Genomic DNA, 14,959 nt, shown 5'->3' with positions numbered 1-14,959 from the left:
CTGTTCCCTAGTGGCTTAAAGTGCCCGCCTAGTAAGCAGGCGATCCTGGGTCTGAATACCAGCGGTGCCTCTCTCCGTGTCTTGTTGTGCCGAATGTATCATTTCAGACAAACATGTACAGCTTGGTTCAGTTTAATGCAAGAATTCATTTCCTTTCTGGAATAACTTGTTTTTGAAGAAATCCATACAGCTTGTGAAAGATGAAATCCATTTCTTGGTTGTCAGTGGAAAAATATTGCCGGCTGCAAGAAGCGCAAGTGATTGTTTTCTTTGACCATAAACCTGCAAATGTAGGGAACACAAGCGGCTGTCAGTCTCTGTGGCGCAATCGGTTAGCGCGTTCGGCTGTTAACCGAAAGGTTGGTGGTTCAAGCCCACCCAGGGACGCATGTCTTAGTTTTTCCAATGTAAACATCATCACAGCTAAAGAAGATGGCGCAGAAGGCTCCACAGTCGGAACGTTGTGCTTCTTTTCTTCTCTTTTCAGCATGGAGTAAACCTTTGCTTGATCCTTTGCAGCCTAAGCATGCTGACGCAGCTACCTTTCTCTTAACGCGCCTCAATCATTATTCACCAAAACGATCAGCAGAATAAGTCACTTTGTGGTGATGTCACTCCTCTGCTTCACAAATGTCCTTAGTGACGGGCCATTTCTTTCTGCCATTTTTACGGAGCGGTTATGGATTGCTCCATCATTTCCCTCTTACTTTCCATCACTAGATTGAAAAAAAAACAGAAACAGGCTGACAGGACGACAATCAAATTGCAAAAACTCATCAAAGCACTCGATAGAGTATTTGAATCCACAAGTAGCTACAGATGCAGCCATTCAAAATGGGTGAGGTATTTCACGGCATACCGCGACACGCCCACCAGGGTATCACGCGGTATCACGTGTGTCACGTGACTAGCTATCCGGCGTCGCCTTGTAAAACCGCCAGGGGGAGCTTAACCTCTCATGTACAGCATTCGAGCCTTTAATTTTGAACTGTGTATCACAGCATGTTAATCATCAGTCATTCAAATGTTGGTATATTTTATGAAAGCAAGATTGCTCAGTTGGACAAAAGTACACAACCTACCTTTATCAGAAATATTTATGCATCAAAGCCTTTACTGAAGATATTACTAATAGTATTAATAATGGATGACTTTGGACAAGCTGTATACTCAAAGTATAATTTCTTTAGCACATTTGTACAAGCACTTGGAATCTGTCCAAGCCATACTTTGTCAGGCATTTTGTTTTACTTCAACGGGGCATAAAAACTTCCTTGCTTTTAACAGGGCGTTTCATAATTTCTACTACGAGAATGATTTAAAATGCGACACCTATCATTCAACTAGAGCTTAAAATATCACAAGGAAAAATACACACCGGTATTCCATTTCTCCCTAAACATTGTAAGCTTCGAAGTCTTTAACTAACGTGATACCGGATACGTCAACAAGCATACTTTTAGAATTTGATTAAAAGGGAATATAATATGGAATCGCGTATCTCAAGAATTTAATAACGGTATGATTATATCCGTGTACTGCGGCAGAACTGTGTAGGGCTGTTTCGCCTGCCTGATCATGCGAGCTGTCTTGTAGCTTACTGGTCTAGGTGCGTGACTACCAACTGGTAGGTTGTGTGTTCGAATCCAGCTGCTGCTGGACTTTTCATTTTTATTTATTTATTTTTTAATCACGTAACATAAACATATTACCGTATGCAAACTGTACTGTATACAGTATGTATATGTATATTTAATGTCTTAACTGTGCCCGTTTAATTGAATTAAAAAAAAAATTATTTAACACGAACATTAAGCTGTTTACATCTTCCGCCTGAGAACAGTCACCCGTTGCTACCCAACGCAGAATGGTGATTGGCTGACACTATCTGACACCAGACACCAGACACCAGGTGTGCTATACCAGGAAGAGGATTTCTTTCTATTCAAAACGTGTATTTTAAAAGTTTAAGAAGTAAAAACCTTACAGCGTACACAGATTTCTAAACTGATCAGGATCGTTATCTTTGTCTTATGCATAATAATGTTCACCGCTCTGTCCAGCAAATTAATAATAAACTTTATTTTATATAGCGTTTTAAACGAATAAGTAATTAGATTGCTCATAAACCTAATCACTTGCTTTTTCTTTTTATTTAGGCTCAGATTTCAACTATAGATCGTATTATTAATAACCATAATAACAACCAACCAACAAAAACAACCATATAAACATAATGGTGGTGCTGGACCTTCCAGTTTTATTTATTTATTTTTTAATCGCGTAACATAAACATATTACCGTATGCAAACTGTACTGTATACAATATGTATATGTATATTTAATGTCTTAACTGTGCCCATTTAAGTATTGAATATTCATATCTAATTTTACCACTGAAGGGAAATCTTAACATAAACATACAGTATATGGCTGGTCTCGGTACTTTAAAGAAAAAAATACACACCAGTATTCCATTTCTCCCTAAACATTGTAAGCTTCGAATGAAACCACTAAATAAAGACATAAATATAGAAATCTTAAGATTTGTTTTATTTAATGTTGGTAGCAGGATGAACTGTCAGAGTGTATATTTTGTCGCAAAGTTGCTACAAGATGTTAACAGTGAAAAAGGTATTTAGAAATGAGTTATTTCAAGATGAAAAAGAAAACATACACGAAACATGGTTTCATAACGACCAGAATCGGTCTTGAGATATTTTTAACTTGATTTACAGTATTTGAGAGGTATGTCTTAACACCGATACTACAGTGCTTAAGTACTGCTCACGTATATGTTTCTAGGTTTATATTATGCATTTCATACGGTCAAATTACTTTTGAGCAACTAATAAGAAGCGCGAAACGGTATGCGTTTTAGTTTCGTTTTGTGCTGGAACCCGTGGATTGATTAGAGATATCAAGTACATACAAGTCATTTTTTAAATGTTGTAGTTCGTCTTGAAAAAATGTTATGAGTACATCATCTATCAACAATTACACAGGTTCTGTTTCCATATTGCGGATTTTGGTTAGGTACAGTATTATCAAATCCAGTGGCGCTGTGTGTTACTTTACTGAGTCCCAATCTGTGATTGAAACCTGTAAAACCGGTTTAATTCGTCACAGCCAGCACTCTTCAGGTGTGAGGGTCTTCTGCTCAGAATGAAACGCTAAAATGTTTGTGTATATTCTAATGGTAGTGGGGGCAGGGTGTGTGGGAACAGGTTTGTTCTTCACACCTGAAACATTTTCTCTGAAAGGATTTTCTTCGAAGTTTAACCGATCTTGTTACAGCATGTTACAGTTTACTATTATTAACCATATTAATTTTAAGTGCTTAATGTAAAATCTTGTAAAAATATATTTTCATTGTTCAAATATACATTAATATACATTAAGTCTGACTATCATATAATAAGTTAAATACAAAACTAAAGAAAAAATAGGGTTAAATATAATTCAAAATATTTTGCTAACAATGTTAACTGTTTATGAATAATAAAATGTATTAACTAAGGAGTAGGATGGCACAGTTGTTAGTATGTTTTTTGTTTTGTTTCTTTTTCATAAATACAACAGTAGTACCTGATGTCTCAGTGGCTTTCAAAATTAAATTATGCATGTAAACCTGTGAACTAGAAAGATAACTAAGATTTTAATACTAATTAAATGACCGCGGGCACTTCCCACCCCCTCTACATTCTCAGAGTAGAACAGACTAACCTTCTAATGAAAGACGGTCCACCCCCCACGGACAGGAAAAGTGCCCACAGGCACTTAAACTTAATATGGTCAGTAACGGTAAACAGTAACATGGTAAGAAGGAGCACGTACAAACGTTTTCGAAATAACCACATGTAAGACTCTGATCCTAAAAATGTTTAGGGAGAAAGTGGAATACTGGTGTGCTTCCAGAAGAATCAGTATGGCTCAGAGATTAAATAAAACTTCACAGACATTAACGAAGAGCATAACGCGTGTACTGTATACACTGCAAGTACTGTACAACCCAACTCTCTGCAGGAGTGCTGGCTGTGACGAATTGAACCGGTTTCACGGGTATTTTCAAAGTAGGAGGCGAGATTTCCAGCGAAAGACACCCCCTCAAAAACCCAGTAAATACAGTACTTACTAGTTAAAGGCTAGGCTCCCGACTACGGCGAAAGGAACCCTTCTTTCATTAGAAGACAATGAACATATTTTAGCCCTGAATGAATTAATAGCAAACATGGTTTACATAAAAGACATTTTTCCAAGAAAGTTTAGCCTTTGTCACTAATGAAACCACTAAATAAAGACATAAATAGAAAAATCTTAAGATTTTTAAAATACATGACTTTGCTAAAATTTATTTGAAAATAAAAACAATTACAACCGCCAGGGGAAAGAGAGAACAGGGGAGGGATGTTGGTTTTGCATAAGGGGCGGGGCTATGGAAAGTAGGTATGTTTGGGAATGTGTAGTTACATGTTCTGGCTGTTTGTGAATTATCGTTGTTGAGTATGGAGTGTTGAGGTATTGATTTTGTGTAATGCTTTATGTTGAAAATTGAGGTGGATTTTGTTTATGATAAACAGGATAAACTGGGATGGGAGGAAGGTTTGGTTTTGCATAAGGGGCGGGATTATGATAATTCGAGGACTTTGCGAGTGTAAAATGGTTTGATTATTTGATTTTGTATTGTGGTCGTTATCTATGTTTTTGGTTGGTATTATGTTTATATGGTTGTTTTAAATAATACGATCTATAGTTGAAATCTGAGCCTAAATAAAAAGAAAAAGCAAGTGATTAGGTTTATGAGCAATCTAATTACTTATTCATTTAAAAAGCTATATAAAATAAAGTTTATTATTAATTTGCTGGACAGAGCGGTGAACATTATTATGCATAAGACAAAGATAACGATCCTGATCAGTTTAGAAATCTGTGTACGCTGTAAGGTTTTTACTTCTTAAACTTTTAAAATACACGTTTTGAATAGAAAGAAATCCTCTTCCTGGTATAGCACACCAGCACGTCTTTTTTCTCCAATCAGAGGGGTGTCAGATGGTGTCAGCCAATCACCATTCTGCGTTGGGTAGCAACGGGTGACTGTTCTCAGGCGGAAGATGTAAACAGCTTAATGTTCGTGTTAAATATTTTTTTTAATTCAATTAAACGGGCACAGTTAAGACATTAAATATACATATACATACTGTATACAGTACAGTTTGCATACGGTAATATGTTTATGTTACGCGATTAAAAAATAAATAAATAAAAATGAAAAGTCCAGCAGCAGCTGGATTCAAACACACAACCTGCCAGAAGGTAGTCACGCACCTAGACCAGTAGGCTACAAGAAAGCTCGCATGATCAGGCAGGCGAAACAGCCCTACATAGCTCTGCCGCAGTACACGGATATAATCATACCGTTATTAAATTCTTTAGATACGCGATTCCATATTATATTCCCTTTTAATCAAATTCTAAAAGTATGCTTGTTGACTCCGGTATCACGTTAGTTAAAGACTTCGAAGCTTACAATGTTTAGGGAGAAATGGAATACTGGTGTGTATTTTTTTCTTTAAAGTACCAAGACCAGCTATATACTGTATGTTTACGTTCCAAAATTAATATCGTTTATGGCCTTCACACGCGTTACAGTATGCTCCTATTCTTTTTATGCTCAGCTACTAAGATTTCCCTTCAGTGGTAAAATTCAATATCTACAACGGGCACAGTAAAGACGTTTACAGTAAGTCTTTCTACGACAGACCAACGGACCACGAGTGCCCCTGTCGGTCAACCAATCACGCACCGCGGTATCGCGTGTCATCTTACCTGCGGTACGTGTCTGTACCGCTTACTTTGAATGGCTGCATCTGTACGAGCAACTTTGTCCTGGCTTGCATGAAAGTCGGAAAATGTCAAAAAGAAAAAGATGGTGGCTTTTTCATATTCGTTCTTTTATTTTTAGTTCGTTGGCTCTTCTGTCCATTGTCCTCCTGCCTGGCTCTTGACCTGTGACTGTCTGAACGCACACAGTAAAATTTCATGTGGGGGATTTGTCCTGAGCCTCTGTGAAAGACCCACCCACCCCTATAAATAACTGCTCTAGAAACACATGAATGCAAAACTAAACCACAGCTTAAAGAGGAGCTTGTCATGACTGCCAGGCAGTTAAGACCAACTCATAAGCGATCTAATCAGCACCAGCAGTGGGTGATTATTAACAAACGCCGCCGCACGAGTTAACCCACCTGCACACACTCCACCGTGCGGTGCGCAGTGCTATTTTTACCATCTTTACCTGCTTCCCGCTGCTCGGTATTGAGTCTACTCCTTGAGAGCTCTACCTGGCGTTTTTCCATTACCTCGTTTATTCTGGATATTGGACTCCCCTTCTGCCTTTTCGACTTTGGACCTCGCCTCTCACCTCGGACTGTTTGCCACCAGTGTTCTCCCTGGATTACGACTTACCTTACGCCTCTTGACCACGAAACAAAGCAAAGCAGAGCAAAACAAAACGAACAAACAAAAACCCTCACGTCCCGCACTTGCATATAACGCCGTTACGTGCCCAAGCGGTATTGTATGTCATCCTAGCACTGCACCCCGGGGCGTACGGTATATGGGAACGAGCACACGCCACGAATCGTCTCGAATCACTCCCTACAGCTGTAAGGCGCTTTGAAGCGTGCACCCCCAACATTCTTCTTTGCGCATCTGTGAAAGGTAAACTCTTGAGCAAACTCTGAACCAGCTCTAAGGAAACTAATCCGATTAGACGTTACTTTGACTCATCCTTTAAGGGACCCTTGTTAATTGGAGAAATCAATGATTTCGAATGAATTCTGTATCCGTTAAAAGACAGCTATACACAGAAAACATGCAGGACACTGCTCATGATGTTTCCCGAGCTGAAACACAGTGCGTTTTTCCAAGCCATTTGACAAAGCCCGCCCACTGAAAACTGCAGCAGATCGTGTAAAGGCGTTCAACTTTGTAACTACTGCACGCACAGGAAGCAGAATCAATTCCTCTTTTCAAACTGTCAAAGGTTTGCTGCAGGACATCGCACAATCTCTTTTGAACGGGGACAAACGATTTCTTATGGGGCGCAGTAAGTACAGACGTTTATAAAGCTCCACTCATGCCGACGATGCAGCATGAAGAAGCGCAACCTAACGTTTGACAGACAAAAGCCGGGCGCCGCTACGAGCAATATGAAATCAAACTGACAGCACACGGCGTTTCGCGCTGACTCAAAAGTGATCTCGACAGACGCTGTTCTCTGCATAACGCTGAAAGAGCTAAAGAGCGTTTCTGTTGAAACGTAACAAGCTCGTTTCTTTCTATCATGATGTCACCATGACAAAATCTGTCTTTAAACACCTTGCTCAGTCTCTGACGAGACTGTCAAAAATTGCTTTCGCCGATTGTATTGCAAACCGGCGGAAGTGGGGTATTGGGAAAAGTTTTCAACTAGTAATAATCGCGCCTCGGCTAAACCTCACAGGCTACGATACTGCCACTGCGCAAAGCTGACGGTTGCCAGGCAACCGCGGGGATTCTACGGAAATCGTTATCAATCGTCTCATGGCATGTCGTTGCTGTAACGCTTCATATTTGTCGTCTTCTTCTTCTAGCTTGAGGTTTTGAAGAATTTCATGACAGACAAGGGCTCCGTCGGAAACAAAGGGCGTTGTGAGGAAACCGTTGCTTATTTTCAGCAGCAGGAATACAACCCTTTAAATACAAGATGACAGAACAATGACGAAGGGCATGCCGGGAGAAACTCATGCACTACAGAGGAAAGGGGGCGGGCACGTACAGTTCACATTCAAGCCACAAGTACTCTTCTCGGATGTTGCATAAACAAATCCTAATGTCCTGAAAGCATTGCAGCATGTTTGTGTCCCACTTCCCGTGGTTGCACGACGACTGACACGAACGGACAAACACAATCTGTGGCGTTTAGCGTGACATAGTCTTGCAGGCATCGTGCTGTCTCACTGCAATACTATACCGCTGGAGGAAACAGCCCGGGTTCGATGAGCCTTGGAATGTGACTAGGAAAGTGAAGCCTTTTGAAAGAGGTAAAACACTGCTCAAAGGAACTGAGGGAGAATCTTACAGGGGATTCTGAGCGGTGTCTAAATAAATAAATTCTTCAGCGTCCGCGGATGGCATTTTGCAGCTGGAAACAGATGTCGACGCTTTTTGAACAGAGCACCAAAAAAGCGTCTCTTTTGAAGGTACAGGTATTGAGCATTGGTGGTTCAGTGGAAGAATTCTTGCCTGTCAAGTAAGAGGCTCGGGTTCGATTCCTGGCCAGTGCAGTGGCTTTTGCATGCTCACCACTATACCACCAACACACGCCCACAGGATCCCAGCAGGACACCACCAGAGAATGCTCACGATTTCGGAAGCTGTCTCCGGGACGTTCTGATTCCACACATCCTGAATAAATCATGATATTGTTAGTTGCTGTAGCTAGACGTTCAAATGAGTTTCATGGCCAGATGGACTGTTTCCTCCAGCGGTATAGTATTGCAGTGAGACAGCACGATGCCTGCAAGACTATGTCACGCTAAACGCCACAGATTGTGTTTGTCCGAATATGAACTTTCACAAAATCATGCTAGCAGACAAATGCGCCTCAGAGGACTTAAGGCTGGCTTCAAGTTGGAATGATAAAGTCTCCCCGTCCGGTTAGGAAAAGGGAACTTTGTTAGACAGAAAGAAGGAAGTAACAATAACGGAGAATTGTGTGCAAGGATTTTAGAAGCTGCGCAGCCCTGCAGTTTCAATAGCCCTTTTATTCGTGTTAGATGCTGGAATTGCCTATTTTTGACGCTCTTACGAATGCGATGTCAACGAAAACAGAACAAAGCACAAAAAAACCCTCAAGCCCTGCAGTTGGATAGAATGCCGTTACACGTCCAAGCCGTATTTGACTTCATCCTACCATTGCAACACGGGGCGTATATGGAAACGAACACACGCTACGAATTGTCTCTAATCAGTCCCTACAGTTGTAAGGCGCCTGGAAGCATGCACCCCCATCATTAATCTTTGCGCATCTGTGCAAGGTAAACTCTGGAGCAGTCTTTGAAACGGCTCAAAGGAAACACGTGATTGATTCCATGTGCATCTGGGGTTCATTTCTTATTTACATTTAATTCAAGGGAAAGGCTTGGGTCAGTTTCAGACGGCCTCCAACAGCGAGATTCAAGCGCCCCACCTTCAGCCCAATCTGCGCCACCAGAACGCCAACGGCTCCTCTGCTCTCCGGGGTGCGGTTGTGACCCCGTAACCTAAAGTGTTGGTGGCAGACAAATGGAGACTAACAGGTGACGTCCTAGGACATGACTACATTGTGACACTCGGTGGGGATGGTGACCATTGCTTGGAAAAGAGTGCGAGGCCCCTTTAGAAAAACATTTTGTTAACAGGCATTCTGCCTCAGCCTAAACACCTATAGCTTGAAAAGCGCATGCTATTAGACAGGCACCTCTGCAAGACCTTAAGAGTCTCTTAAACTAGTGATAGTAAGGTGTTCCCAATGGGCGATGTTCGGCTTTCAAATCATCTCTCCTTGGAAGCGCCGAGATGCAGCTGTTTAAGGCTTAGAAGCAGCTGACTGTTTCACTACCTAGCTGATCACTGTCAGTCAGGGAGCTCAGAGGTGAAAAGCCTGTCTGAGAGACAATGCGCCGTCGATCAGTTCAATATGTTCCGTACCAGCTCGGCGCACCTGAGATCATCTTGGTAGCCGTGTAGCTCAGATGAGCGAGAGCGTGTGTGTGTGTACCACCGTGATTGGATGCCGGTCCTTCTCAGGTCACAGTAAACCTTCTGCTGCCTAACTTCCCTTATTTTTGGGGATCCCTTTGAAAAAGCAAAGGAAAAAAAAACTGGCTCTTCATCAGCGTGATCAACCTCACCCAGTGTGGTGCAGTGGCCTAATGGCTAAGGCACTGGCACTCTAAGCCAGGGATTGTGGGTTCGAGTCCCATCTGGGTTGCTCCTGTCCCCTTTTGAGAGTACAAATGTCCTTGCAATTTGCGAAGCTGCAACCCCACCTTACTCAGTGAGCGTCTCTGCTTTTCTCTCACATACAGTTGGGAGAAAAACTTTTGTAAACAGCCCTTCGGAATGATGTGGATTTCTGCATGAATGGCTCCTAACATGTGATCTTATCTTTATCTTAGTCATAATAATCAATAAAGAGAGTCTGATTTAACAAACAACACACGCCCAACATTTGACATTGCTGTTTTAACAAATGTTTTAAACAATCAAGGTCATTGATGGAAAAAGTACGTGAACCCTTATATTAAGGAGCTAGTGGAACCTCCTTTATTGACAAAAACCTCAACCCCCACTTTCTGTAGCGGCTGGTCAGACCTGAGCAGCGGTTAGGAGGTATTTTGGCCTATTCCTCTATGCAAAACTGATTCAGTTCATGTATATTTTTGGGATGTCTTACGCTGAACGGCCTGCTTCAGATCATGCCACAGCACTTCAATGGGATTGGGGTCAGGACTCTTACTTGGCCATCCCAAAATACGGAATTTCTTCTGTTTCAGCCACTCTGTTGTTGATGTACTCCTTTGTTTTTGTCATGCTGCATGACCCAGCGTCTTTCGAGTTTTAGATCACAGGCAGACACCCTGACATTCTGCTGTAGAATTTCCTGATACATCTTGGAATTCATCGGTCCCTCGATGATTGCAAGCCCTACAGCCTCCGCCATGCTTCCCAGGTGGGATGAGGTTTTGGAGTTGGTATGCAGTGTTTTGTTATCTCCAAACATAACGCTGTGCACATTTACCAACAAGTTCAACTTTTGTCACGTCTGTCCACAGAACATTGTTCCAGGAGTTGCTGTGGAACATCCATGTGGTCTTTAGCAAACTTGAGAGGGGCAGTGGTGTTTTTTTTGTTGGGGAGAGCAGTGGTTTCCTCCGTGGTGACCTCGGATGATCACCACTCCTGTTCAGATTTCTTCTTATGGTGGACTCATGAACACAGACGTAAGACAAAGTCAACCACCTGTTCGCTAGATCCCATCCCCACTCAGCTAGTCAAAGATTCCCTCGAAGGACTGGCAGGACCTATAATTAGTATGATGAATGCATCGCTTGCGTCAGGCGTTGTACCTGATCAATTTAAGGTAGCGGTTGTTAGACCGCTCCTTAAGAAGTCAAATTTGGATCCACAAGTTCTTAACAACTACAGGCCTGTCTCAAAGGTCCCATTTCAATCTAAAAGTCTTGAGAGAATAGTTGTTGCCCAACGTCAATCGTATCTGGATTCAAATAATATAATTGAGAAATTTCAGTCTGGTTTCTGAAACTGCATTAACGAGAGTCGTAAATGATATTCTCTTAGCTACTGATGCAGGGAATGCAACAGTGCTTGTGCTTCTAGATCTTAGAGCTGCCTTTGACACGGTTGACCTCTCTGTTTTGTTACACAGGCTTGAGTTTGAGGTTGGCTTATCTGGAACCGTCCTTCAGTGGTTTACTTCACATTTTACTCATCGTTTTCATTATGTTCAAATATCTAATAATTGTACTGCTTCATCAACGTCACCAGTTCAATTTGGGGTACCAGACGGATCAGTGCCGGGACCAATATTGCTCTCTCTCTCTACATGCTGCTGCTAGGTAGGATAATAAGAAAAAATAATATGAACTTTCATTCATATGCTGATGACACTCAAATAAACATTTTGTTTACACCAAACGACAACTCTTCTATTATCACTTTAGTTAAATGCATTAATGAAGGAAAGACTTGGATGTGTGAAAACTTTTTGTTACTCAACTCTGAGAAAACTGAGGATCTGTTGATCGGAGGCAACAATACTGATAGGACTACTATAACTTCAGCACTTAACTCAGAGGATTTAAACATTTGCCTCAAAGAGACAGCACGTAACCTAGGCGGCATATTAGACACAAGGCTCTTAACAACTTGCATTGTTAAGTGCCTTGGGACAACCTTGTTGTGAAAGGCGCTATATAGAAATACATTGATTTGAACTGAATTGACAATGTAAAATGTTGTGTGTTGTTTGTTAAACAAGACTGTCTTTATTTATTATTATGCGTCAGATGAAGATCAGATCACATTTTAAGAGCCATTCATTTAGAAATCCAGATCATTCGTGTTTTAAAAGTCGCGGGAAAAGCGAAACGGGTGCTTTTCCTTTGTTGCGCAGACACATGACGACACCATAGGCGGCAGGACTTGAAGCTTCGCGGGGAGACCCCGACGGCTTTCTAATCCATCGCCCTAACCACTCGGCCACGGCTGCAGCGCGCGCTGCCTTCTTGATACAGTCTAACATAGAGTGCCGGGCGGCGGCGGAACCCTTTTTCAAAGTCGCTTTCGGTTTAACAACAACAACAAAAAATTTCACAAAATGCATGCTAGCAGACAAATGCGCCTCGGAGAACTTAAGGCTGGCTTCAAGTTGGAATGATAGTCTCCCCGTCCGGTCAGGAAAAGGGAACTTTGTTAGACAGAAAGAAGGAAGTAACAATAACGGAGAATTGTGTGCAAGGATTTTAGAAGCTGCGCAGCCCTGCAGTTTCAATAGCCCTTTTATTCGTGTTAGATGCTGGAATTGCCTTTTTTTGACGCTCTTACGAATGCGATGTCAACGAAAACAGAACAAAGCACAAAAAACCCTCAAGTCCTGCAGTTGGATAGTTGGATAGAATGCCGTTACGCGTCCAAGCCGTATTTTCAAGACGTGATTCCCTGAGTCCCAAAAATTTGTAAGTTTTTTGGATGATCTGTGGACCGATCTTTCACGATGAAGAATTCCTTAAGAAGAATAGATCTCGGCCCACCATCCCAATGCCTCCATCTCAAAACAGCAACCTCCCACTGCCCTTAGTCTGCAAGGCAGTCCTTTCAAGTGCGATGATGACGCCGGGACCTTCGTTGCCTATTGTACGAGCTGAACTTTTGTGCTCATCAATTCAACGCTCTTTCCATCAACTCATCTTGTCTTTTGACGTTTCGTGTTTTGTGCTCCTTTGACTATCGGCATATCGGGTGACTGCAAACACTGAAGTTCTTGCTTACGGAGTGTGGAACAGTGTTTTCAAGTGATCGCTGTTCTGTCATGTTGACGCCGAGTGAATCTTTCTTTGGCAACATGGGCAGGCTGACAGCAAAAGTAATGGCAAATTTCTTGACTTATTTCTGAATGTGAATGTTCTTTAGAAAAGGGATGCGGCGTTGCTTCTCCCCCGTGTAAAGGTCACGCATTCCAGACGTGGTTATGAGCGAACAGTTGCCGCAAGTGTTTGAAAAGAGCAAGAGAGGAAGCAGCCCTGCCCCGTGTGAGGATCAAACTCAGGACCTTCAGATGAAGAGACTGACGCGCTACCAACTACGCCAACGAGGCCAGCTGCAGTGCACAGCCGGAAAGTTTGCCTCATATGGATTTCAGTCGCCCGTTCCCTAATCTTTAGACGCCCTCTGCTGGATGTTGCATTTGCCTTTTGATTTTACCGATACTTTTTTGGTCTGTTTCTGTTGCGAGTCTGTTTTTCAGATCTCACCTAGCACAAGTCTCTCTGGCTGAAGTGGCCTCTCTGCTTCAGCATCGTGCCCTCACTCAGCCATTAAAAACGTCACTCGGACTTCTGACATGCTGACATGAAATGTCAAGAGAGAGTGGCGGAGACGCTTAAGGCAGAGAGAAGATGAAGAGGGGGCGTGGCTGCGAAATGATTGACAGCTGCATGACGCTCTCCATGCAAGGTGTGACCACAGGCTAAAGGACACCTTTCGGCACATCAAGCTCTAAGCACACACCTGGAGGACGTGGGAAACGATCCCGCTACCTCTCGCATGCAAAGCGAGCGCTGTACCATGCAAGCTAACCCCCCTCGCTGGGGCTCATGCCTCAGTGTCGCCTAGTGCCGCTTGTTCCCCTCTTACCGGGTGCAGTTCACTGCCCTTCGTCTGCAAGGCAGTCGTGTAATTGCGGCTTTCTTGACTTATTGATGAAGGTCTGACTGGACGAGTGAATGACGCCTCTCCCCCATCCTCAAGCTCGCTGACAGGATAAAATAGAAAGTGCTGCTGTGGTTCATTGGTTTAGGGGTATGATTCTCGCTTAGGGTGTGGGAGGTCCCGGGTTCAACTCCCGGCTGAGCCCTTGTGTGTTCTTTCTGTCCTCGTCCACAAGACTGGGAACTGATATCCACATCACCTTGTAGCATCTGCTTATGGCAAACGATGGAATGTGACTAATGACTGAAAGAGCCTGGTGAATACTCATCACGTGGCACAATGAGAGCGTGCAGTCAGCTGTCCAAGGCAGCAACCTCATTGCTCGTTCAAAAGAACACGTACTGAAAACTCATCACCACTATGTCGTAAATGAGCACCGCGATCGCTTGTTGTCATGCGTCCTTACTTGGGAAATGCAGAAGCAAAAACTGCCCTCTCTCAGCCACCGAAACGTGTGCGGCTCGCCTTGCACTCTCTGCGCCTCGCATATTTATGGAGCTGTCTGCTCTTCTTTCTGTTGAAGTACGCAAGTTACGGGGCGTACTGCAGACTATGATGTGCTCAATGACAGCTTTCAAGATTTGAAAACTATGAGCTTGATGGCTCAAGTCGAACGAATGTGGTTGTTACGCAATTGATGATCAAACGCACATATTCTAACGATTCGTGAGAGTATGTTCTAAAGGTCCTTGGCTCGATCCCGGGTTTCGGCATTTTGTTTCATCGCTCCCTTTGTTCCTCTCTCCAGCGCCCCCTGCCTAAAATGACGCGTCCCTTTCTCAGCCCGAAACGCAAGCGATACACCAGCAACAAACCCTACAGGTTTCCGAAGTGTAGTGGTTATCACGTTTGCCTAACATGTGAAAGGTCCCAGGTTCGAGACCGGGTGCAAACAGCCTCTTCTTGCACGCTCCTGCACTTCACA

The 14,959-nt window shown here is 42.8% G+C and overlaps 3 non-coding genes across 3 annotated transcripts; 2 read left to right on the top strand and 1 right to left on the bottom strand.

The window, feature by feature from the left end:
- Positions 1 to 313: 313 nt before the first annotated feature.
- trnan-guu (transfer RNA asparagine (anticodon GUU)) lies at positions 314 to 387 on the top strand. The gene has a single exon. It is a non-coding gene; the product is annotated as a tRNA-Asn (tRNA).
- A 7,002-nt stretch (positions 388 to 7,389) lies between these two features.
- LOC138230213 (U4 spliceosomal RNA) lies at positions 7,390 to 7,531 on the bottom strand. The gene has a single exon (XR_011186248.1). It is a non-coding gene; the product is annotated as a U4 spliceosomal RNA (small nuclear RNA).
- Positions 7,532 to 8,256: 725 nt separating this feature from the next.
- Positions 8,257 to 8,327, top strand: trnad-guc (transfer RNA aspartic acid (anticodon GUC)). Its single transcript has one exon. It is a non-coding gene; the product is annotated as a tRNA-Asp (tRNA).
- Positions 8,328 to 14,959: the final 6,632 nt, after the last annotated feature.

The sequence above is a fragment of the Lepisosteus oculatus genome, unplaced genomic scaffold, assembly GCF_040954835.1.
Source record: "Lepisosteus oculatus isolate fLepOcu1 unplaced genomic scaffold, fLepOcu1.hap2 HAP2_SCAFFOLD_48, whole genome shotgun sequence".
NCBI classification, from domain to species: Eukaryota; Metazoa; Chordata; class Actinopteri; order Semionotiformes; family Lepisosteidae; genus Lepisosteus; species Lepisosteus oculatus.
The sequence above is the reverse complement of the archived record's forward strand: the minus strand, read 5'-3'. Positions and strand labels throughout refer to the sequence as shown.